The sequence below is a fragment of the Pezoporus wallicus genome, unplaced genomic scaffold (genome assembly GCF_028554395.1).
Source record: "Pezoporus wallicus isolate ANWC-B61680 ecotype Strahan unplaced genomic scaffold, APGP_CSIRO_Pwel_v1 contig_10287, whole genome shotgun sequence".
In the NCBI taxonomy this organism is placed as follows: Eukaryota; Metazoa; Chordata; class Aves; order Psittaciformes; family Psittacidae; genus Pezoporus; species Pezoporus wallicus.
In genome coordinates this window covers 114,764-139,974 of record NW_026635491.1, presented here as the reverse complement: position 1 = coordinate 139,974, position 25,211 = coordinate 114,764, and the positions used below count along the sequence as shown (strand labels likewise).

Below are 25,211 nucleotides of genomic sequence, written 5' to 3'. Positions count from 1 at the left end.
CGTTGCCTTGAGGAATTAAGTAAGATCAGTCCCAAATTTAGGGATTGGCTAAATATTCTGCTAATGTGTTCCTAAATGCAGTTGGGTAAAAATAAAAGGGTTTATTTTCATGTGGCACACAGCACATTGCATCATCTGGCATGTGTGGCGAGACAGATGGTAGGAATAAGACAGAGCCTTCCCTTCACAGCATTTGCTACCATGTTAGGAGTGTCTTCAAATGACTGGTTTATAAGTTTTCCAGAGGCTGTTTAAGGCAAGAGAAATTGAGAAGCAGAAGATCCGCGCTCCATTAACTACAAGTGGTTTTGAACAGGTCAATATTCCACAACTTGTGAAGCAACTGGCGACACTTAGGACGGGACAGCAGGTTCCCAGCTTTACAGGAATCCTGTAACTCTCCTCTTCCCACCCCCTTCAGTCACCTACTTCATCAACACCAGCCCTAACTGCTCCTTCAAGTCAGTGCCTCAGAGTAAACACCACCTTAAAAGCCACTTTGACCCAATGCTGCACACTTGTAACACCAAATCCCTTCATCCTCAAAGAAGGCCACTGAAGAACAGCATATCACCACCTCACTCCCACCAGGATCACATACATGAAGATTTGGCTGCCAGCCCGAAACTGTTGGCAATTTTACAGCAATAGGAAGATGACAAAATGCCTGCTCAAATCCATGAGCAACTGTGGTGACATCTGGCTTGGAATTACAAGCAGAGAAACTGCAACACATTAACGTGGCAAAGTCAACCAGCTTTCAGCTGATACCATCCTCAAGTAAATAAACCCAAGCCAGCAGACCTATGGAAACTGAGGAAGTGCATTTGAAAGCAACATCATCCCAAAGTTAAAAGCAAAAGATAGCTCTGCGTGAGCCTCCTGGCTCCTGTATAGCCGAGGGCTTCAGATAAAGTGTTTGAGATAATAAACTCCACCACTGAGGCCACAGAAGCGAGGCAGAGCTCAGATGCCACACAGCTGACCACCAGGGTTTTGGCTTGCTACAGTCCATAAACGCCATCAGAGCATCCTGCTGAGCCATCCCCACCGCTTAGGGGATGATACAGCTGCCTCTTGCACTGCTCTGGCTGTACACTGGCAGCATTAAAGCAATTACAAGGCCATGTGCTGCACTCTCCTTCTAGCAGGTTCCCATCCAAGTGAACAAATGCCTTAAAGTGCCAGGAAGGAAGCACCATAGCATCATGGCAAACCCAGTTCTGCATGTACTGAATGCAAGAACCAGAGCTGATACTGTGAAGTGCTGGAGGAGTGGAGAGTGGTTAAACTGCTTTAACCCACTGCAGCAGTATCTCTGTAGCAGACACTGCTTTCTTAGGCTTTCAATGAGGTTCAGCAGCATGTCCAAAGCTATTTGCAAGTTTACTGTAAACAAGTCCAGCTTCCCAGGGCTCTGCTTTATGCAAGAGGTGGCAAATGAAGCTACAAGTTCTGTGTCCATCCAAGATAAACTAATTCTTTACTGAAGTTGTGCAGAACTACCCCAAACTCCTGGAAGAGCAGCTTGAGGCACCACGGGCAGAGAAGTGAATGAGCTGCAGGGTGCAACAGCCTTCACTGGTACCCACATTTGCAGCCATCAGCAGATGGGGGGGGTGGGGGTCTTCCCTCTTCCTTCAGGAAGGAATTCAGGACTCAGTGCTCAGGGCACAAACAGGCCTCCAAGTTTGTCCTGCAATACCCTTGTGCCTATGCCCACACTTGGGTAAGCCTGTGGCTGCGCTGCTCGTAGTCTTCTCCAGTAAGGCTTGGCTTTAAAAGCTTGGGAGCAGTATTAAGTGAAGGGCTATCATGAAAGTAGAACTTAAATTAAACCTCTGATGTAGCTTTGCATGGGAAAAGCCACGTGCTGTATTAGTTCATACACAGCCCCCAGGATGCTGAAAGAGTCCAGCAAACCCATGGATGTTTGGAAGACACCAGTGGTTCATGCTCAGCTTCCAGCCACTCTGCCCAGGAGCTGGGTTGCAGCTCAGCACCTACTTCCATCTCCTGTCAAGCTGTGCAGGTACACCAGTCGATGTCAATTCAAAAGCACTGCTGCACTTTAGCAGGTAACTCATGGATGAACTCAAAGTGAGTCACAGCTCAAGGCACCTCAGACCATTAAGCAGACTGAAGTTATGGATGGGTTAAGATCAGAGGAAATGTGGAGTAATTTAACATGCTCCAGAAGTGTCCAAACCTTGAGCTGCAGAGCTCAAAGGACAGATGTTTATTCCCCCCTTTAATTTCTGTTCAAGTTACAAGTGCCTACAAATATTTATCTGCAGAAGTCATAGCACTAATCCCATCTCCTTCCTAGCTTTTAAGTTCAGTGATCAAAGTTGTGCAATTTCTTGAAGACTGTATTTCAATTTCAGTTAAGGATCTCTTCTAAAGACTAATGATAAAAAGGCATTTTTTCATAGGGGATATTAAGTTAAAATGCTTATGTTCTAGTGAAAATTAAAAGGCACATCAAAGTGAAAATCAGGCAGCTTAATTTCACACCATCTATTCCTAAAAAGGATGACTGTAGGCAATCCCCTTTCAACAAATGCCAGAACGAGGACTTCACTTTTCAAGCAAAGCATTTCAAAGCACTGCCTCACCTACCTTCGCACCCACAGATACCCCCAGCCTCGCATCAGAGCATGAAATCTGCGTGGAAACTCCTCTACCTGGTCCCCAATCCTCTTCAAAAATGCCCTCAAGAGCAACAAGCAAATCCCTCCTCTGTTCCCACCCGGAGGCACATGGAAAAGGGAGACAAAAGAGGCACTTGCTCAGAAGGTTACCCTAGGAAAGGGCTTTGTTTTGTTTTCCCTGCCCCTCTATCCTCAGCTGGGTAACACACAGCTTGCCAGCACTGGCTTGACCAGAGCTAACACGCTAAGCTGCATTGCACTGTTAACCATGACAAGTGACCTCTGAAATTTCACCTGATAACTAAATGAGGTTAAAATCCGGCACACAGCGTGGTAAACATTTCTGAGCTATTTTTAGCCACAGGAAAGAGCGTGACCGAGCTCCTTCAGCAGCCAACACAGGCTGTTTGCCCCGTCCTGCTGCCAGGGACATGCAATACCTTTGCTGGGGCTGCACCAGGACAGGCCGCTGCTGTAATGGAGTGGATTAAAATCCAGTGCTGCCAGTCAGACAAGCATGTGCAGGACGTCTTCAACAACAAATCGCCCCTGGTGCATACACAGGGATGGTTCAACCATCAGAGCCAGGGCATTAGAGGTGCACTGAGGGCACACTGCTCCTAGAGTTCAGGGGAAACTGAGAAGCTGCAGAGTTTTCCAATCCATTTATCAAAGATGCTCAGTTTTGCCTCCTCTGCATCCAAGGAATTGATCAGATAAATGAGACTTCTTCAGAAGCAAAAAGACAAACTTCCCCACGTGAGGGCAGCAATTAGGACATGATTAGAATATGACCATTCCCTCCTTCCTCCCTCCCAGTGCACACTGATCCTGGGGAGTTGTTTGTCTCCACTCTCCATTTGTCATCCTCACTCAAAGAGCACATGAGTCAGACCGTGCACCACAGATGCTGCTGATAAAAGCACACTCCATTCGGGAATATTAGCAACCCTGCAGAACAAAGGCAACTAAAAAATAAATCCCCATCCACCGACTCCAAATCAGCCATGCCAGTAAGTGCCTGGGAAATGTCACTGGCTTTACACTTTGTATAAACATCAATCTTCGGATGGTCTGGATTAACTCCTCGACTCCTGCAAGATCAGAAGCACACACTTAACAGAAGGTCAGCAGCCAGGTTCCACCTTGAGCATGGAACAACCAGTGCCTGTCCCAGCGCTGCTCACTGTTGTTCTGTCCCAACAAATCCCATAAAGAGGAAAGAGAAGACACATAACTTATGTGCACACAGCAACCCTCCACGGGGTGAACTTTTGCTATGTATAACTTCCCAGAGCAGCAAATATTCACATGGAGCAGCCACAGCAGCTCAAGCCTTGGCCAGGTGGAAGCTTGACCCCAGAGCTGCAGGCAGATCGTAATGCTCCTTTCAGAGCTATCCTATTATCCAAAAACCAACCGCCCGAAAAGGCCCACAAAAATCACACACGAAAAAAAACCCAAACAAAAGAAAAACCCCACAGTGACCCAGCCTGAAGGGTACAACTTGTCTGTTTGAGAGCACAAAGCCAGCTGCAGCGCAGCCTGTCCTGACCAGAAGCAGGAGTCCTCTGCTGCCAGCACACAGCACAGATCTCTGGAACAAGCTGCTCCTCCAGCATCAGCCTGTTCTGCTTGTACCCATTTGTTCTCTGTAGCACTCACAAAGTGGTTCTGCAGAATCCCACAATTAGAACAGCACAAACACTACAAATGGCACAGAATAAGGGTCAGGAGCTCCTCTGCTCATCTGCCAGGTTCAGATTAATTTGGGTATAGTGCTTTGAAGCTGTGAACTTGAATGAAAGAAGTTTACAACAGAAAGGGTCAGCCTCTACGTGCACAGCTTCTATAGTGCTCAGGCTGCATCAAGATTCACTGTGCAAAGCTGCTCAGCCTGGATTGCAGCCAGGAGAGGAAGGAAAACGTGCAAGAACCCAGCAGTCCACAGCTATTGGTTTTATGATTTCTAAAGCTCCAGGACTTGAAATGATTTGAGGGTCATACTCTATCTATCCCCTCTATCTCATCTGATCCTTCCAGCACAAGAAGCAGGTTACACAGCACTCGCTGTGTGCCAGTGCCTCAGCCCACCTGCAGTCCTGCATCCAGCTCTGAGGCCGCCAACACCAGAGGGATGTGGAGCTGTTGGAGCGAGGCCAGAGGAGGCCATGGAGATGCTGCGAGGGCTGGAGCAGCTCTGCTCTGGAGCCAGGCTGAGAGAGCTGGGCTGGGGCAGCCTGGAGAGGAGAAGGCTCCTGAAGGGGAGACCTGAGAGCAGCTCCAGTGCCTGAAGGGGCTGCAGGAAACCTGGAGAGGGGCTTGGGACAAGGGATGTAGGGCCAGGCCAAGGGGAATGGCTTGAACCTGCCAGAGGGGAGACCGAGATGAGCTTTGGCTCATTGTATTGCCAAGAGAAGCGTGGCTTGCTGTTTCCCCTGCGCACAGCCTGACTGAACAGCTCCTGCGTGACAAATGACCCTGTGGTCACCCAGACAAACAACAGAAGCTCCTGTGGCCGTCAGCGTGACTGCTGTCGCTGTCAGAGCACCGGGCTAGGGTTCTGTGGCTTTTATCTGGGGAAAAACAGGGCTATCTGGGAATGGGCATCAGATTCACAAGCAGCAGGCACAGCAAATAACATGTTACTCAAAACAAAGGTTAATGCATTGCAGGTCTGCACCCAGAGCTTGTTTGTCACCTCTCTAGGTCTATTACCGGCCTCCTAAGGTGAGATAAGCTAAGCAGGTCCATCAGCTTGAGCAGAATAAACTCATCATCAGCACAGCCATGTGGTTAGTCTTCACTGTACTGTAACTTTGTCTCGTAGGGACAAAATACAATCTGCTGGACTTGCCTTGTGCATGAAGGATAGCTTCTATCTACCCTCCAGCTATTTTCACCCCTTGATGAATGCAAACCACTTAATTAAAAGCACTGGAGTTAACTCTTCACATTTTAAAGAAAACAAAAGCAGGAATGTAGCCCGCTTGAGTCACACAGCAGGCTGTACAGCATCGCTCCATCAAACGTAACCCCACAGTTCTCCTCATTTTCCTTTCCACATAATATTGATCATAAATGAATCAGCTGCTTTTGGTTTGTTTGGCAGCTGAACACTTGGTTAGAGATTAGGTCACAGAATCACAGAATGGTTGGGTTGGAAAGGACCTTAAGATCATCCAGTTCCAACCATCCTGCCATGGGCAGGGATGCCTCACACTAGACCATGCCCCCACAAGGCTCTGTCCAACCTGGCCTTGAACACTGCTGGGGATGGAGCATTCACAACTTCTCTGGGCACCCTGTGCCAGCGCCTCAGCACTCTCAGAGTAAAGAACTTCTTCCTTATCTCCAACCTGAGCGCAGGATAAAACACGTGGAAGCCTTTCAGTTACCCTCCTCCACTTCAAGCTCGGTGGTACTTCTGTGTGTGGTTGTATCAGACACCTTTTCTTGCACAACAGCCTCAGGTCTGGAGGCTTGCCAACAGATCCCACCCCCCCGTTGTCACCTCTTTCAGAACCTTCAAGCAAGTTAAAGAAGTCTTCAAATCAGCCACTTGGGAAAGCATGCTAAGAGCTAAGAGCCTACAAACATGTTAGAGGCAGGCTCTTAATGGCAAACTAATTATGAACTTATCTCAATAGCACATTAAACCAAACCACCTCTTTTGCAAAGATGAAGGGCCCCACGCCTGCTGCCCTTACACAAATACTTCGGTATATTCTGGCAACAAAATAAGCCTCTTTAAAATATCAGATACTTCTGGACAACAGAGCTCCCCATCTAATTTATGGCCTTGCTACCAACGTGGGAAACTCATGATGAGAAACAAGTGAGGTGCTGCTTGCCACCTCCTCCCTATCCCAACAAACCCTCTTAAGCTACTTCCCAACTGCTTCCCTCCTGGTTCCCACAGTGTCACACTGTGTCTCGTGTCAGCCAACCATAAAGCGTGAACAGGACAGAGGGCAAAGCCTGCAAACCCAAAATGTAAGTTGCAGATGGAGCAGCTTGTAGACCAAACAGCACAGAGCTGTTTGCAAGGGCTCTTTAAATCATTATATCCCTGTTTCTTGTGAAATGACCTGCAGACACTGTGACAATTTGAAGAGCACATAAGCTGAACCATACGGTTTCTGCCAAGCTGCTCTGAATTCTTCATACACCGGGACGTATTTATCAGCTCCAGAAGAGGAGAAGGCTGCCTGAAATGCAACCAACTCACAAGCTTTCCACCTGAAATTATCCACGTAAACAGCCCGAATATGAAACCCATGGAAGGCAAAACACAAGTATGAATCTGCCGAATGAAGCTGCTCACTCACATTCCCCTTCAGAGAGCATGAGCAGGATTTGAGCACTCAGCCTGTGCTGCATGCCTTTTCAGACCCAAGACCCAGATACCACGAGCTTAGGGCTCCACGTCAGGGCAGCAAGAGCAATACACAACCACAGTAAAAAAGGTATTTCTCAGGCCCTTCCTGGAACTCCCTCAAACTGAACTGCCTGTTGATTTAGGCAGGCACCAATCCAGGCAGTGCTGGCGCTGAACCAAGCTTCAGCAGCAGTTGCAGTTCTGAATACTGTTTTTCCTCTCTCTCTCTGCTTGGAACCACGTAAATAGCATTTCTGTTTGCCATTAATCTGTCCACGCTTGCAATTCCCAGAGTTACCACTGCTGGGAACAGACTTGGGTGTCTTCAGATGCCCAGGGCTTCCCTGCCACATGGACCCGCAAACAGCCCTCCAGTGCAGAGAACAGCAGTGGTGGGACTGGCAGGACAACCAGCAAGGCAGAGGCATGGTGGTTATGGTTATACATGCCGCTATGGTGGGGAACACAGAGGAAGCTGCAAGAGAAATCAGGAGCAAGATGCCACTGGCTGGATGTGGATAAACCTTCCACAAACCCAACTCTGTGACACAGGTTTGTAAGCTAATGACTGTGAAGAAACTCCACAGGCTTTTCTGGGAAGCCTCTGCAAACCAGAGATGCTTAGTGATAGGAACTTCACATGGGATTTCAGCCAGAGCACCAAAGGAATCTATTTACCGCTCATATTCTGTAGTGGGTACAGAAGTCACTGAAAGCATTAAGAAATATTGTTCTAACTCACACTTATGCTTTACTGACCACTTTCATTGCCAGGTGAAGTATTAAGGCGAAGCACACTCAGAACAATGGCATCTATACCTCTATTAATTTCAGTGTAATATTAAGAAGGAGCAATGGTATGAAGGAGCCAAATTACTGTTCTCTGAACATCTGAGACTGGAGAAAGCCCTGACAGCAACAGAAAAGAAAGGGGTGAGGGCTGATGGAAACCATTAGCTGCACATCACCTACAACCCACATTGATCCTGCTGTTTGTTCGAGGGAGGGAAAAATAAAGCAGTTGGATATTACAGGAGAGAAATCAAAGTGCAGAAATGCAGCTGTTGAAGTGCAAGTTTCAAACCTATGAAAAGGATGCGGGAACAGCCTCCAGGCAAAAGCTGTTGAAAGAAACAGGGTGTTTAGACTAAGGTGCAGGGCCACTGTGTACCGGGAAGGAAACCCACGACTACCACCAGGCTCCATCACAACCAAGCAGGTTAAATTCAGCTTCGATTAAGCAAAACTGACAGCCGAGGAACTGCATTCTGGGACAGTTTCATACAGACTGTTACAGCATATTCCCAGGCATCCTAAAGACAAGCAGGATTTGGCCTTTGAAGCAGAGGCTCCAGAGGTGGGATGGTTGCCACCACGGACCAGCCAGGCACTGCCCACAAGCAGGTTTCTGGGTGCTCCGGCCACACGGGCTAGTGACACATGAGAAGCATTAGTAAGACAACTGAGTACTGCTTGAGTCACCCAAGCACAGGAAACTCACCGGAGATCACATCTTCTCCCCCACCCATCGTGGGAAGGGAAAGGGAGATGTCAAAGAGGGCCAAGGCAGACAGACGACCTCCCAGGCTGGGTAACTGTGCAAGATGATTCACACAGCCCCAGCCGTGTGAACGGCCTGGGAGCACATCACTGCTCTTCCCCATCCTATAGTAAATACTGGCCCAAAGCCATCTTATTTCTCTCAGGGAGACTCCCAGCGTTGTTTTGGCACAAAGACAACAGAGCAGCAGTTCCCATTCTCCAACCCGACTCGAGCTCTGAGCTCACCTCCCCTCCTGATGCCTTGCAGGGTCCTTAAGGGACCACGACTCCCCTTTTTGCCCAAGCTTTCCAAAACCAACTGCACTTAAACTGAACTTGTTGGGCCTGTGAACCCTATTTCCAGCCATTCTTTCCCAGTAATGCATTTCCCAGGTGTGCTGCTCAAATGGCAACCAGCAAGAAACATGCTCTTGCTGTGAAATCCAGCACATGACTGTGGGAAAGGAGAGGTTATTTCCCCAAAGCTACTGAAAACAAGAGGCGTTAACTCATTTGAAGGACATCCGTACCAAGACAGACAGACCAAAGGAAGCATCAGATCTAAGAGCAATGGGAAGGCAAGAGATACCACCAGCAAAAATAAATACACTTTGTGTATCCCCACGTGATGCATGCAGCTACTCCTCCACTACCTCAAGTATTTCACATCCCTTCAAGCTATAATGCAGATTTTGGGTGTTAACTGCACTCTCACACCCTTATGCTTATTCAAGCTAACCGTGGGAGATGAGGCTAAATAGCCCTTATTGTTGTCTTGGACATACCTCTGAACCTGAACCCCTGCCTAAGTTCTCCCTTCTCCTTTTCCACTATTCAGCAGCTTTTCTCAAAGCTGGGAAAAGCGGGTGCAATTAACAGCAGTAATGGACTGGGTGCTCCCAGGGTGCACCCTCTTCATCCTTCTGGCCTCCCACAGGTCTGGGACCATCCCCATTGAAAGGCCGTAAACATCACTTCAGGGTAGCCAAAAACTCATGGCCCTTTACAAAGGCCCCCACCTCCCAAGGCATGAACTACCTGTGTAAGTGAGGGACTACAGCACATCAAGGTGAGCCTGAGCAGCAAAGCAGACAGGTACACAAACAGGCTGCTCTCAGTGAAGCCATGCAGCGTGACATGGCTGGAGGGCAGCCAGGAGCAGAGAAGCCAGGAATGTATTTGGAGACCTACACTGCTGATAAGTTTGCTGCAAAGAATGTTTTAGGGGCAAGTCGTGATTGTGACAGAGATACCAAAGGGCTCTTTGGTACTGGTCTATAAAGCAAATCTGTTCTGCTGAACCTAGGCATCTAGATAAGCTCTGAGTTTTTGAGGCAAAGATGTTTCATGTGAAGTCTCTTCTAGTCCCTCCTCTGTATAGAGAGTTCATGGAAAGCTGACAAAGGATGCGCTCAGATTGCCAGATTTTAGCATGATACAAATTTAACACCGAAGGCGTTGAGAGGTACAAGGAAAGGGAAAAAACCTGATGAAAAACACTAAACCAGGTTACAAACAATCCCACAACATCTCAACACCAATCACAACATCTTTAGTCTCTTAGGAAACCTGAACAAGAGAGAGAACCCCAACATTGCTCAGATCTTTTTCTGACATATTAAACTGGGATTATTTTGGTGATACTAAAATATATTTTATGTTCTAATACAAATATTATATTGCCGCAATCTCAAATTCTCCCTTGCCCATCTGCACACTGCTGATTGTGTCCAATTAAACCCACAGGGGAGTTCTGCACATGCTGCAGAAGTCCTAAGTCCTATCCTGTTTCAAATGCAATTTGACTTTGAGCAGTTGCTGTTGCATTTAAAGTGTTTCCTTAACACATGAGCACTAGAGAAGGAGTACAGATTCCCTTGTCAGCTTGACTCGTGACAGCAGCAACCCCAAGAAGGAAGCAGAGCAGACTGGGTTTGTCCAGCTGCCCTCCAAGATTCCAGAGTTCCCAGCACACTTGCTGAGCACAGGGTGCCCCGGGGAACAGTCACATCTAGCTCTGCAGCAGCACATGCTATGGTTAGGAAGGGGGTCCTCTAAGCCACTCTCACCCTCTGTTTCAGAGCTACACGGTGTGCAGCGAGAGCCTTGAAACCAAACCAGTCCTGCAGACTAGCCCAGGTTCCTACATCAGCTCTGCCACAGCCTGGCCTTGGGAAAACAACTGATCTGTTCCCTGCAAGGCCACCGTAAATCTTCACAGAGCCCTTAAGACAGACAGAAAACAGCATTTGTCACACAGGAGATGCTGGTAAAGGTGTGAATGTGCTTGCACAACAACCAGCAGCTAACCAAAAGAAACCCTTTGCACAATGCAGAAGTTAACTATTAGTCCTCTATGGATCACCTGGTGCAAAAAGTACTGAGATCATTTCAAACCATTAAAACCCCCACCAAATATTCTGTAAGATGCATCTATTGGTAGTAGGGAGCTAACAAAAACCCTGAAGGTTTGAATTATAGCTTATCTCCAAAGTTCACAACAAAGTGTTTGTGGACTGAGAAACCCTTTTTTGCTGAACACAAGGGTTTACTACAAAAGATGAACAGCTTGCACCCTACTCTGACATGCAGCCATGCTATAGAAGCCCCAGGTCCAGCATCAGAGTCCTCTCCCCCTCCAAACAAGAATAGGGGCAGCTCCTTCAGCTGCAGACAAATCAAACCCTGGAAGCTCCAAAGCCAAAGTTCTGCCTTCTGAGCTAATCTGCTCTGCTTTCAAAAGGAATCAGGCCTCTTAGGGACAGCCCCAAAATACTTCCTATTATTCCTTGTGTCAAAGCATGACAAGTTTTGGTGATCCCTTATAGAACGGAGCTTCCCACAGCATGCGTCACCAAAGCTAACCCTACCATCATCAAGAGTAGGTCAGGATGAAGGTGCTCATCCTAGCAAATATTTTGTGCCAGTTAGCCCACTGAAATCAATGACAAGTGGCACCAAGTGCTGTTCAACACACTAAGGAATCACTTCCTTTGCTTCAGGAGCTGGCTGCACGAAGATTAAAATTAGCAGGAAGTGCCTTTCCCAACTGTTCTGCAGAGCTACCCCTCTCCTCATCTCCGGTTCCAAAGTCAGGCACAAGAATCCATCTATTGTGGATCTTCAGCCACCTCCATGCTCTGCATCGATCACAGTGCACTGGGTGTGACTCTGGCAGAAGCAGAGTCTTCACTGCAACAAGGAAAGGAAAAGGAGAGAAATGGACCACTCCTGTTGGCAGAGCTTTGCAGCTGTAGCAATACTTTATAAGGAAATCTCTTGGACAAAACTGCCTGTCCTCATGGTACCGAGGCTTTCTTGTGTTCTCTTGCAGATGCTTTACAAGTCCTTCATAGCAGGTATCTTGTAGAGAACCAAAACTGTCCCCAAACTGGGGACTATCCATAGAAACACCAAAACAGATTTGAGATCTGCTGTGGAAATAAAGCATCCCTTTGGTTTAGAGCTACTAAAGCCCAGACCAAAAGATGCAAAGATGAGTCCCAGGAGATTCAGGCTTAAGAAGCTTGGAGTACAGATGATATAATACAGTTTAATCAGCCTTTGTCCAGCCTTTGGCTACGAACAGTCAGAGACCTGCTAGTTGGCTTCCAAATGCTGAGAATCAATTACATATAATCAGACTATGGCAATATTCAAATGGGAGGCTTCCGAGGAAAGTTGTTCTTCATTTGTTTGTACTGTTTCTTCCAGAGCAATGATTTACTGTAACTGTTGCTGGCACAGTGGCCTTGTCCTCATGGTTACACAGAAAGTCTATTACTTAGGTCTAGACTTCAAAAAGATGAAGAATTCCAACACCACTGTCTTAGCTCAACTCCAGCTCAGGCTAGAGGCACTGAGGTCAGAATTACATCAAAGCCATGGAGGCATAGGATGCATTGTGTATGTTTTGGGGCTGGTTTGGATTTTTTCTCCCCAGACAAAGATACAGCTGCCAGCAACAAATCAAGCTGAGGAAAGCAATAGGTAAGAAGCAGCGATGCTGTTCGGAACCTGAAGCATAGCACCCAAACTAATTGTTGACTCATTTGGCTCTTCCTAGACACTTTTGCACACACATTTTCCCCTGTGGCACTGGACGGTGGGGAGCAAATGACAATAAAACTGAGTCACCCTAGGCTGAGTTCTAAGGAAGGAACAGCTCATGCATGAGCTCCTATGTACACAGAGCAGAGGAGAAACCCAAAGCAGAGATTTCTCCAGTCCAAGCTGCCACCAAAACTTAAACACCAAAAAGGCAGCTTTCCTCTCAGATTTTTAACTGAAATAGCTCAGTGTCTATTAAGCAAACTGCAACTGCCTTTAACAAATGGCATTTGGGGATTCCAGATTAATTCCAGTGAACGACAGCAACAAGCGACTGAAATTTGCCAAATACCCATTTTATTTTAGTAAGTATGAACAAGATATTAAAATGCCAGAGGGTGGGGGCTGTATGCACAGCTATTAAAGGTGTCTGGCAGCTTAAGTGATCTGGAGACAGTTCTAGGAGTCAAAACTGAAACAAGCACTAAGCAAATGAGCTGGTGCAGAGGAGCAGAGGAATGCTGGCCTCAGGGCTGAGGAATGCAAGCCTGTCCAGACAGCGAGAGCAGCTGTACGTGCACCCTGCACTAGGATGGGAAACTGGCTGGAAGGAGGTAAAAAGTTAGTGCTGTTTAGTCACTTTTATATAAGTCTATACTTAGAAAAACCAGCTAAACACGTAACCTGTTTAATGACAATATACCTGTGCAGCTCTGTTCTGCAATCGGAAGGCATAAATTCAATGAGATTCACAGAATAGGTTAAGGGCTTTCACACTAGAAAGTCAGAAATCAATTCTAGAAACAACTGGCAGTTGGATTATTCACTTAAATACCCTGCACCTTCTCAGCCTAATTTCCCAGTCGGGCAGATCCTTTCCCCATGTTGACAGAGGAGGACCTGTGCTTCCAGTTAAGCCCACAACCAGAGCTTCCCATCTCACCAGGAAAGGTTTCGTTTAAAACCCACAGCAAGCATCATTGCACACCAACAGAAAAGTGCTTAGGCAGCTCTAACCTTCAAAAGGATCACAAGCCAGACAAACCCTGCTGACCTGCACCATACCATCTCCTTTAACAGTGATGGGTAATGCCTTGCACGTCTGTCAGCATCTCACACACCAAAACAAGAGTCAGGTTTGCTCGGTCCTTTGTGACTAACTCTGTCAGCTCCCCGGCCAGCAGACAACAGCATCAAGCACCTCTAGGTTGTACACAACACTGTCAAACAATGAAACCTCAGCTCTGCAGCTGGAAGCAACATAGAATGGTTGGGGTTGGAAAGAACCTTAAGATCACCCAGTTCCAAACCCCTGCCATGAGCAGGGACACCTTCCACTGGAGCAGCTTGCTCCAAGCCCCTGTGTCCAACCTGGCCTTGAACACTGCCAGGGATGGAGCATTCACCACTTCTCTGGGCACCCTGTGCCAGCACCTCAGCCCCCTCACAGTAAAGAACTAACTGTATCTAACCTGAACTTCCCCTGTTTCAGTTTACACCCATCACCCCTTGTCCTATCACTACAGTCCCAGATGAAGAGTCCCTCTCCAGCATCCTCGTAGGCCCCCTTCATATACTGGAAGGCTGCTATGAGGTCACCACACAGCCAACTTCTCCAAGCTGACCCCTAAGAATACATGCCCCTTTACTTCGAGTTTCAGTGTTTCAAAGGCTGATTTTGTTATCCTGGCTGTTTGCCCTGGCAAAGGCAGGACAGAGCAGCGGCTTGCCCGAACTTCAGGGCAAGCTTCCTCCCCAGATCTCCAATGCTCCTCAGCCAGGGCTCTTCCAAAAAGCCTCGACTGCTATCTCAGGCCAAGGAACAGGGGAATAGGAAACCAGGCTCTGCTTACTGCTACGTGTTGTGAGGAAAGCCCATGGGGGCTGTCGCTGCTGAAGGTTAACTCCATGCCCAGGTGGAGCATGTGGGAGGGCAGGAAGGACAAAAAGCAGAGCCAGTAAGAACTGACTCAGCAATGCTCACCCCCTCTCATTATCTCACAGCTTAAAGCAGAAATGTTAAAACACACTTTCAAAATGAGATGGTTTATATAATGCTGCTGGAAGCAGACAGACATTTTAACTCATGCAAGTAACCAAGAGCACAGATGCACTGGGAAGCTGCAGATGATCGGATCATGAGTCAGTAATTGCAGGCTGCAATTACTTAACATGCAGGGCACATTTCAGGGCTTAATGCAGGAGGAGGCTGAAGGACAGCCAGCCTTTCCATGCAGGAAGGGATGGGATTACAGCCCACACGAGAGGAAGAGAGAGTCCCACCCAGCACTGCAAAGGGCAAAGTCTTACTCCTGGCTGTCAACATGAGCCCGAGCATCCAAACACCACTGTTTTGCAGACACCACAGGGCAGAGTGTGTTATTTCCCCTGAAAATAGCTAAAAAAATAAACCCTCTAACCCTTCTATTCCCAGGGATGCACACTTACAGCACTCAGACACCAAAAAATGCCTGTTGAAGCTACGTTTTATGTAGTAACACCCATGGAGATGCTTGTATGAATAGTGCTGCAGTGACAGGAGCAAGCCACTGGCCGTTGAGTTTTTCCTGTGAAAAACATTAGTTCTTTATGCAGCCTGCCTCCTGCCACGGTTCCACATCTGGACAGAGGGCAAAAAAACACTCAGTGTGCACCCATTAGCCATCTCCAGGGGAAAAATGCATCACGCAGAGAGGGCTGAAAGCTGCCCAAAAGCCTGGCCACAAGTTTTTGTATGAAACAGCACCTTATTTAGACAATTTGAAGTATGTTACAGAGGGACACTATGGCTGGGAATTTGCATAATGGGCGTCTACATCTTGCTTACCTAACAGGAGAAGAATCCTGTCTGTCAGTAAGTCTAGACTGTGGTGGTGAATCCAGGGGACCAAGGAATCTCCAGGCCAGAAATAACACCCAGTACAGGGCAAGGTGCTGCCATCTGCCGACACCCCGGGCATTCTGTAGGCACCTCCGGGTTGGGACTGCCCTGCAGTGCTCAGAGCAGCAGGAAAAATCATCTTCCTCCTTGCAAAGGCTAAGCTGCCTCTTGCAAGCGCTCCAGTGCCTCGCTCCACTGTGCTGGCTGGACTGCACTGTTAGCTGGAGCTGCGATTAAAGCGATGGTTGCATGACAGTCTCCTTTATTCAAATGTACAGACGTTATTTAATATTAAAGGCCACAGCATAACAAAGAGAGTTTTCCAGTTTAAAATACTCCACCGGCTTAAGCGGCTTAAGAGAGACCTCTGCAGTTCAGAGCAGCTCAATGCAGGCAGTTAATCCAGGTAAGGTTTTCCCCACTCAAAGGAACTGTGGTTTAGACGATTTCATACCCAAAAGGCATATTTAGCCACCAAAAGCCTCCCTGTGACACACAGAACCCACTGGCTTTGGACTCACACAGATCTTAACTCTCTGGAGTTGCTGCAGCAACTTCTGCTGCAGAACAGCAACCGTTTGTCTTCCTGCCCCAAAGCAGCATCAGCCTGACCCAGATCAGATCTTCCCTTCAGATGCCCAGTGTGGATATCAAACACTTCCTGAAAATGGGGAGGACTGAAACATGCACTCAGCCTCCTGCCCCATCAGTTCCAATGGGTACACTAATAGAAGCAAGCAACACTGCTTCTCCTCTTTGAAATACAGCACCCTTGATCTAAAGATAATCCATCCCTAGGACGACAGAACTACAGGAGCAAGTTACTCTATTCTCAGCTATGGGCTTGTCATAAGTTCCTTTACCTTGCTGGTGTTTCACACATGGGACAGGAAATACAGGATTTCACAAAAGGACTACTGCTGCACAAAGGCACTTCTGAAGCTCCATGGAAAGCACTCATGGCAAGTATTACACTATGAAGATGGAGGCAACCAGAGGAAGGGGACACCAGTATTCACATACCACAGTCCATCTTTTACTGCGAAATCCTCAGCTATTGATTGTTCCAAGCAGCAACAATTCCTTTAAGGACTACTAAAACAACTTCTGAGTATTTTATAGAAGCAGCTGCACTTAAAAAGCCAGCATCTGGTGACCAGCAGGACAATGATGGACAAATGGGATGTGGTTAGACCCAACCGCATCGCATCACGTGTGGTGCCACAGAACACCATCTGCATGGCAACATGAGATTCAAGCCCCCTGAAGGAAAACCATATGTGAAGACAAGGTTGGGAGTAAAACTGCAAAGTTTGGAAAAGGGAGCAGTGGAAACATGCTGGTGAAATGGTGAAAGGGAAGGAACATGGTGCAGATCAAATGCCACGCTTAACCTCACTGTCATTTCCCTTCAAGAACACCAAAGCCTACCCATTCCCTGTGGCCCATCTCCTTACACAGTGAGGTCAATGAAGCTTACTAGGAGGTGAACTCCACCTCCAGCCATCATTGCAGTTTAAATCAAACTGCAATATTGTGTTTGGGGGCACGCAGGGAAAATATCAACAAAATGGAAAAAATAAGTTTAAAACTTTCAGAAAGGTGCTACTGATTTTGCCTGCACTCAGAGATCATACAAAGCTCATGGACAATTTAAACCAGCACAACTAATGCTTAACTTATTTCTTCTATAGAAAAGTCATGAGGCTTTAATCACCACGCTGCTTCATTAACTGGAGATTACTAATGACAGGCTTTGTTAGTCAGCACTACCAGACAATGCTTTAGTGTTGATTGTTTGTATGGGGAACATTGGAACAAATCATTTCATTTTCATGGAATACAAGGTTATTTGCAAGAGCTGTCCTCAGCAGAATGGACAAAAATCATTATGGGTGTTCAGAAAAGCAACAGCTTCAGTGGGATGTATGTGAAGGCAAAGACAAGAGGTCACAAAGCACAGGACAAGTGAGGCACACACCTTGAATCATGTGTTGCATCTCTTGCCTCTACCCTTGACCATTGTGCTTAGAGGGCAGGGAGAAGACAAGTCATTTGGAGCAGTTAATATTCCAGCACAGAGCAAAACCACTGCTATATGGAATGAAGAAGCCATCATTTGTAGCATCTTCTGTTCGTGTGCTACAGGTAAGTGCTTACCAGCAAAGGCTAGGTGAAAAAGGAACCCGAACTTCATCATCCAGCTACAGCAGTTGAAGCCCACAGCTTCCCTTGTCTCCCAGCAAGAACAAAGGCTCCCACGAACACCTCATGCCTTCTGACTCAGAGGGACATGTAGTCTTTGGAATCTATACATCTTCTTCCCTAATTAACGAGGTGGATTACTGTTACATGACGCTGCTCCATATGGGTAGTGAGGAATCACCACCCTTTGTCTCAGACCAGCAGGAGCATGAAGAGTCAAATCAGAAGAGCACCTCCAAATCACAACCACCACAGTGGTACCATTTGCTGTACCATCTTCCACTGTAGCAGGTAAAACTTCATCATCAGAGGAAGGCAAATGAATAATGAAATGATACCACAGGTTGCAAAAGGTTAATGCTCTTGCTCACCTCCTTACTGCAGTGAAGCAGTTCCAGCTACTGCCTCGCAGGGCGTGCTTGCTGCTGGGGATCCCAGTTATAATTCCTCCTGGCAAGAAAAAAGAGAATTCAGGAGATCCACCACTGATACACCAAACAGACAGTTCATTATTAATGAAGTTATAATTTGGAATAACATCTCTCAGCCTGTCCCCAGAGCAGAGCTGCTCCAGCCCTCAGAGCATCTTTGTGGCCTCTTCTGGATCCACTCCAACAGGTCCACATCCTTCTTATGTGTGGGACCCGAGATGTTGAGCTTCAGTCCCCCATGGGTGAGAGGGGGAGTTGTTTGCACATTTTGGGGCAGGGGAATGCTGTAGAGCAGTGGTTTAGCAAAGAAAGAAGTAGCGTCCTCTGGCTAAACACAAACCAGCAAGTTTTGGCTTTGAGAAACACCACAAGATACACGAGTAAGCTGGCCTTAGGAAAGCATTAAAAACAGCCTGAGAGAAACCAGCTCGTGTTGGCTTTCCCCCATGTCGAGATGCTGCTCTGCTACACCACGTTACCCAGCTCCGTGGGACATCCTCCTTCCTGCTTACCAGTAAGCCGTTGCTCAACCCTCCTCTGGTCAGCCCAATTTACCACACTGAAGTCAAAGCTGTTGTAAGCAAGTGCTAGGGTTTAATTCCAAGAATCCATGTGAGCTGAAATCTAAGCCTGCTTGTGTTCTGCCCTCACTGCCTGGACACAAACAATCTGGTTGGGTTTTTTTTTCCAAGGAGCAAAACCCACGTCATTTACTCTCCACTGGGGTTGAGGCCGTGGCTGCCCCTGCCCCTTTCACCTCCATCCCCTGCAGATTTCAGTAAATCAAAGGGTGAGGAACAGCCAAAACCAAGAATTTGAAAATATTCCTTTTTCTTTTTTTTAAATATCAATTCCCACAAACACAACATTCCAAACGAGAGTGTCAAATGCCGGCTATCCGCATAAACATGAAGGCCAGAGCAAGAGAATCACAGAAAGGACCTTAAGATCATTTAGTTCCAACAACTTTAAGGATGAACACAATCCCATCTTTGGCTTTCAGCAGAAACAAGCCTTTTGTTTATAGGCTTGCAGAATCTGACCCCAGGGGCTGGTCTGTTCTTGCTCAAAGAGGGAAAACAAGCTTGACCTCAGCGTGCTGGAATAAACTCTGCCCCCTCTTTCCTTCTACGTTTCTCCCAGCACAAAGGTAAAGAACATGATATTCAGCAGTGTGACCGAGCAGAGCGTGACTGCACAGCCTCCAGTTTACTGACATCAAAACCAAGCCCGTTAGAGCCAAGGAGGTAACCTGACTGGACACACTCCTGCTGCCATTCATCAGGCACTTCCCAGCTGGCAAAAGGTCCTCAGTAAGTCAACTTGCTCCCCTGTATGGTAGAATCATAGAATAGTTAGGGTAGGAAAGGACCTTAAGATCATCCAGTTCCAACCCCCTGCCATGGGCAGGGACACCTCACACTAAGCCAGGGCACCCAAGGCTCTGTCCAACCTGGCCTTGAACACTGCCAGGGATGGAGCATTCACAACCTCCCTGGGCAACCCATTCCAGTGCCTCACCACCCTGACAGCGAAGAACTTCCTCCTCATATCCAATCTAAACTTCCCCTGTTTAAGTTTGAACCTATCACCCCTTGTCCTATCACTACAGTCCCTAATGAAGGGTCCCTCCTCAGCATCCCTACAGCCCCCCTTCAGATACTGGAAGGCTGCTATGAGGTCTATAAGGTCTATGTTAAGTACAGCATTCACTTACCTAGCACAAACCTCTCCCTGCATGGACAGCCATGCTCACAGCAGACACCCCCCTATCTCCCATTTGAACCATTTCCTACACAGTTGAGAAGCAGGCTGCAGTTCCTCCAGGAGGATACTGCACACCAGCACTTGCTGGCAACAGAGAACCTGAGTCATCATTCAAGACGTGGCTTGAATGGAGTGGCATGAATGGAGTGGCTCTACCATTCTCATTAGAAACACGGAAATAGTCATGGAAATCTGTCACAACAACAGGTTTTGGGGGAAAAAGCAACCCAACTTCATCACAGTTGGACATGCATGACCTGTGCCCTACTGACAGTGTGGGCCAGAACCCCCTTCTCAAGCCTGCTCTGCCAACATGCAGGCGGCTGGCAACGCAAGTACCAGCATTTTAAGAGATACCTTGAAGAGGGAGTGGGCAGCGAGGGGAATTCCTTTCCAAACTAACTGGAAGCAGCAACAGTTGGTTATGCAAAGCATCTCCCAGGGCCGGAGCCTGCAGCTGCCAACATTCCCTCAAAGTCAGGGCAAGGCTCGAAGGAAACCAGATCACCCATTCCAGCCCACCAGAAAAACTGCAGTGCCAGGAACAGTATGGGAAGCAGTGTCTATGGAATTCTTTCCAGCAGGATCTTCCAGCTCACCAGCAGGAAAAACTTGCTATACTTCCCTTGGACAGTCCAAGATCTGGCAGATCATGGAGCAGGCAGCAACCAGCGCTATCAACTATTCCAACTGTGATTAATGAAAAGGTTAGAGAGAGCTTAGAAAGACAAGATTCAACGACTCATCCTCCTGCAGCGAATGACGGATGATCCCTAGCAGTGTTGAAGCTAGGCTGGACAGGGCTTGGAGCAAGCTGCTCTAGTGGAAGGTGTCCCTGCCCATGGCAGGGGGTTGGATCTGGATGAGCTTTAAGGTCCCTTCCAACCCAAACCATTGTATGATCCTATTGTGCTACTAGTCTTTATGATTTTTAATGAATGCTTCAATATGTGAAAAAGTGTGAAAGTCAGAGGTGCTGCATTCATACAGTGAACAAGCCACCGACCCTACTACCTTTGCAAAGGAAGGCTGACACGCAATGCTCCTGACAAACTCACTTGGGGTTTCAAAAACACAGCCTGTCAGCATGCTATTTGTGCAGAAGAGCCTCGAGATTCCCATTCCAGATGAGAGTTCTGCTCTGCTAAGAGCCTGCTGCAGGAAACTCAGCAGTGGGGCTGATACAGAACTCTAGCCACTCTAACCCAGGGGATGCTGTGAACTCATTCAGCACCATTAGGGAATGCAGAACAGCTCATGGAAACAATCTGTAAGCCAGCAAAAGACTCCTTTTAAGATGCCTAATGGACCCCTAATCTGTTCCATGTCGTACCACAGGCCTGAATGAAAGCATTACTGCCTGACAGATAACAAACTACCACTGAGATGCATCAGCACGAGACTGTGATTCAGAGCAGTGCTGCAATGCTGAGATAATGACCTGCTGGACAGCATGGCACATCTCACTGCAGGCAAGTAGGTGCAGGTCCGCACCAGGAGTTCAGGTTCCCCAGTGCTGTCATGTAGTGAAGTTAAAGGGAGAGAAAGGCATTACTAAAGGTGAAGTTGCTCAGATCTTACTCAGAATGAAGTTACCTTAATGGGATAACCAACTCCACTGCTTATTTTAACTCTGCTGCTTAGTACTCCAGTAATAGGCAAAAGATCTTGGCCCAGAAGTAGACTTTGTCATGTCTCTAAAAATACGTACCTATAAATAGTAAATCAATGTCAAACAATTGTATCTGGACAACCAATGCAAAATATTCCTGGTAAAGGGAGAGCTTGTGAAGTTTAACTTTCTGTCATTATTCCCTCCAAGGGATGAGCAGGTTCTTCTTTCCTTGCCCACAGAGCTCCTGCTGTTTTCCAGCACACAGCTCAGAGAGTTTTTGCTAAGGAACAGCTACCACAGCCAGCGCACATTTGCTTTTAGAGGCAAATCACTAGTTGTGAAGTTGCTAGGAAGTTCTGGCACCTTGCTCTGGAATACTTTTTAAGTCCTAAAAAGGGAAGAGTTGGAGGAGAGGCAAGCAGGAACAGCCTTCCCCACGTCCTGCAGTGCTTCACACCTCAAGGGATCTCTGCTTCAAGCTCAAAAGCCGCAGAAGCGATTTGACAGGACCCATGAGACTACACTTGTCACTTTAAAGTCCCTCCAAAGGCAAAGCCTGACCAGCAGCTGCTCCTGTGAAGCTCAGCTCCTTTGGGGTCTCAGAGCAGAGCAATGGGAAGCATTGCTAGGATGCCTGCAAGCATCCCAAGCAGCTCAGCACCCCACACAGCTTCATGCACAGGCATCTGTGCACGAGTGGGCTCCCACGTGGGAAGGTGCAACTCAAGACCACACAGCCCCGTACAAACAAGTAATTCATAACTGAAATGACTCTGAAAATGCCTTAAATGCTCACTGATCTAAGGAAAAGGAGCACAGAGCAGCTCAGCGTGGTGCTCGAGCACCGGATTTACCTACCCTGCCACTCTGCAGCGAGATGGGGTATTGAGAAGGGCAGTTACTACAGTCTTGCATTCCTACTCAGGCTTTGGTTTTCCCCTGAGGAAACAGTTGAAAATAAACCTTGCAGACAGGAGCATTCCATTTGCAAGAGTTCATTCTTTAAAGAACCAGGACAAACTCAATTCCTCAGTAAATAGCTGGGGTTATGACTCTGCTTTGCACTATATCGCTAAACACTTCCAAGGTTTCAGAGCAATATACTCAGGACAGCAGTCCATGGAAATAACTGACTTATTTCAGCAGTAACTGGGCTATATTTAAAAACTTTACTTATGGGATGCCAGTTTCCTGAAGCTGTTTGGAAAATTCAATTTTCAAATGTACAAACAGTAATGGAACAAGAATGTGCTGTAGCAACAGCCTTCTTTTGCTAGGACATCCATTAGATAGGTTTCTGGACTTTGCAACTTGGTTTCATCCCCAAAAGATCACCTTTTCCTCCTTTTAGAGGACAGTTTAAGAATAGTAACAAAAAAATTCTGCATGTCTGCAGAAAAAAAAAAAACACATGTTTATAGGGAAAGTTTCTTTCTGTAAAAAAAGAAATCTTCCAGTTTTAGCAAATGCCTCCAGCTCTTCTAACCAGATCAAATCAGTGACAATACACCTCTTTCCTCTAGGGATGCTTAGATTTACCATGAGTAGATTAGCTCAATGCCTCTGCCAGGCAAAAAAAGCAGTAAGAGTTCTTTTCTGTCACTGACAACCTCCTAAAAATTGGAGGCATTTTAAAATGTACACCAACTGAACAACTGCTTGAAACAGGAAGAGGAGGTGAAAGCGTATCCAGCTGAAGCAGCAAGGGAGAATTCATTACCCTGTAAATACCAAAGCGAAACACAGATGGGATGCTGTGGGTTATCATTCTTCGAGTGCCATTATAAAAGTGCACAGGCATTTGCTTTTAAATATTGTGACAAGCAGCCGAATGGCACAAACTATAGCTGTGTTCATTGACAATTCAGGAACTGTGCCAGTAAAACAAATACTAAACATCTACAGGCTGCTAACTTCAAATCCAGGCTAGCAATACAGCACCCCCCCAGAGAGGGAATCCTACCCCTTTCCTACCAGATGGGCAAATTTCACCTCATTCTGCCATTACAGAAAGTGAGAAGAAGAAAAAACTGTGTCAAGGAAGGATTTAGAAGCAAGGTTAATAATTTTCCATGTGGTTGCTCCTCCTGGGATACCTTTTTCTCTCAAAGCAACTTTTGAGGTTATTTCAATGTGCTTTCCTGTTATACAAAGCACCCTGTCTTCCAAGGACTATCAAGCAACTTTGTACTGTCAATTAGTCAGAAAAATGAACTCCTTAATAAACTCTGGGAAATGGGATGTTCTTGATGTGTCACTGATTACTAGGCCAGGGCAGCATCGTTTCTGCAAGATATAAGTCAGCAATAAAGGTGCCTTCCCCTAACTTTGTGAACTGGGCAACAATTGCCAGCATTAAAAACCGCTTCCTAACTAAGAGATAGGTGCTGTGAGAGTCCTGACCAGCAGCAGAGAACTGAGTTATTCACCACGCAGAGCTGAATGAAATGAAAGGGTTCACCAATGGGTCCTGAAAACAGAAGGCAAACAGCAGTGACAACTCATTCACAGGCCCTGCTGCAGGAACAGCTTAGACAGGAAAAAGAACCCACTGGGCTGGGGAGAGATGCATGCTTCCATACTTCAATAAATATCTGCCTCTTTAGTGAGCAAAGATTTGCTTTGGAGATGGAGACTGGCATAAGCATTTCCTGTTTGATGCCCTGAGGCAAAATCTTAGCATGTAACAACCTCTGTTGGTTTTCCTTTTGTTGCTGGTTTTTTTCTCCCCTATTCCTTATGTTTTAAATTATGCCTTCAGTTGACTGTGACTCACAGCAAAGCTCTGCGCTGATCCCACGAACATCCTTCCCCCTCTTGGAGGAGACACCAAGTGCAAAAAGTAGAGCAGAATGACGCAACTGGGACAGACAGGGGACACTTCTGTTCAGAAAGTGAGGCAAGAGGAAGCACTGCCGTATCCCTGCCACAGCTCTAGGGAAAGGGCCAACAGTCACATGATGATGTACAGCCCCTAATGCATTTGCTGACAAGTCTGCCAGTCAATTACTCATTTCATACGGTTTTAAGGACTTGTGTTCTCTCAGCATTCTTGAGACTCAGGCTGTTGCTCAGATGACAGCGGAAGCAGCACATGCCTGGCAGCTGATGCTGTGGGGTCCAGCTCCAAGGACACACTGCCCCCTCTTGGCGACGCCAAAGCCAACCCCATAGAAGGGCACTGAAGATCAACATGCTCCTGGCATCTCTAAAACACCTTTCTGCCCAAGAGGCAAGTCAGACGCAACAAGCAACTCTGGTAACGCTCCCCTGCCTGATACAGCGCTTTGAGGAAGGACGTGTAAATGCCTTTTGGAAGAGCTGCTCTTAAGGTAGGTCAGTTTTGACTAATAACCTTGTAGGTACCTTTATATCATCCTATCAAAACTTTAGTCTTTTCACCTGGAACTGTATAGCAGATAATGCATGGCACAACTGTGTGTAGCCTGGAGACTACTGTAACATCTGAAGAGCAGTAAAAATGTGATATGGTAACACAACATAATTCAGGAAAACCATTTCAGCTCGTAGGCAACAGCTACACGTTAGCTTTCTGTGTGACCCTGGGGCAATTTTAGACATTTTACACCCTATCTTGGTCAAACTGTCTCTAAGTGGACTCTGAGCATGCTGCTACCACATCCACACGGCTCACCTCATAAGATATCCCTGGTTTGGGAAGTCA

At 47.0% G+C, this 25,211-nt stretch overlaps 1 protein-coding gene across 5 annotated transcripts in view; it reads right to left on the bottom strand.

Moving 5' to 3' along the window:
- The window catches only part of GNG7 (G protein subunit gamma 7), a 65,315-nt gene that overhangs the window by 25,162 nt on the left and 14,942 nt on the right, over positions 1 to 25,211 (bottom strand). For 2 of the 5 annotated variants that reach the window (XM_057432805.1, XM_057432797.1), the window contains exon 3: positions 18,085 to 18,163. The exons of 1 other annotated variant lie outside the window; for it this stretch is intronic. The gene's annotated coding sequence lies outside the window, so the exon portion shown is untranslated. Of the gene's footprint in view, positions 1 to 2,622; positions 2,874 to 18,084; positions 18,164 to 25,211 lie in introns of those variants that run through there. 2 more of the 5 variants (XM_057432823.1, XM_057432812.1) reach the window with 2 other exon arrangements.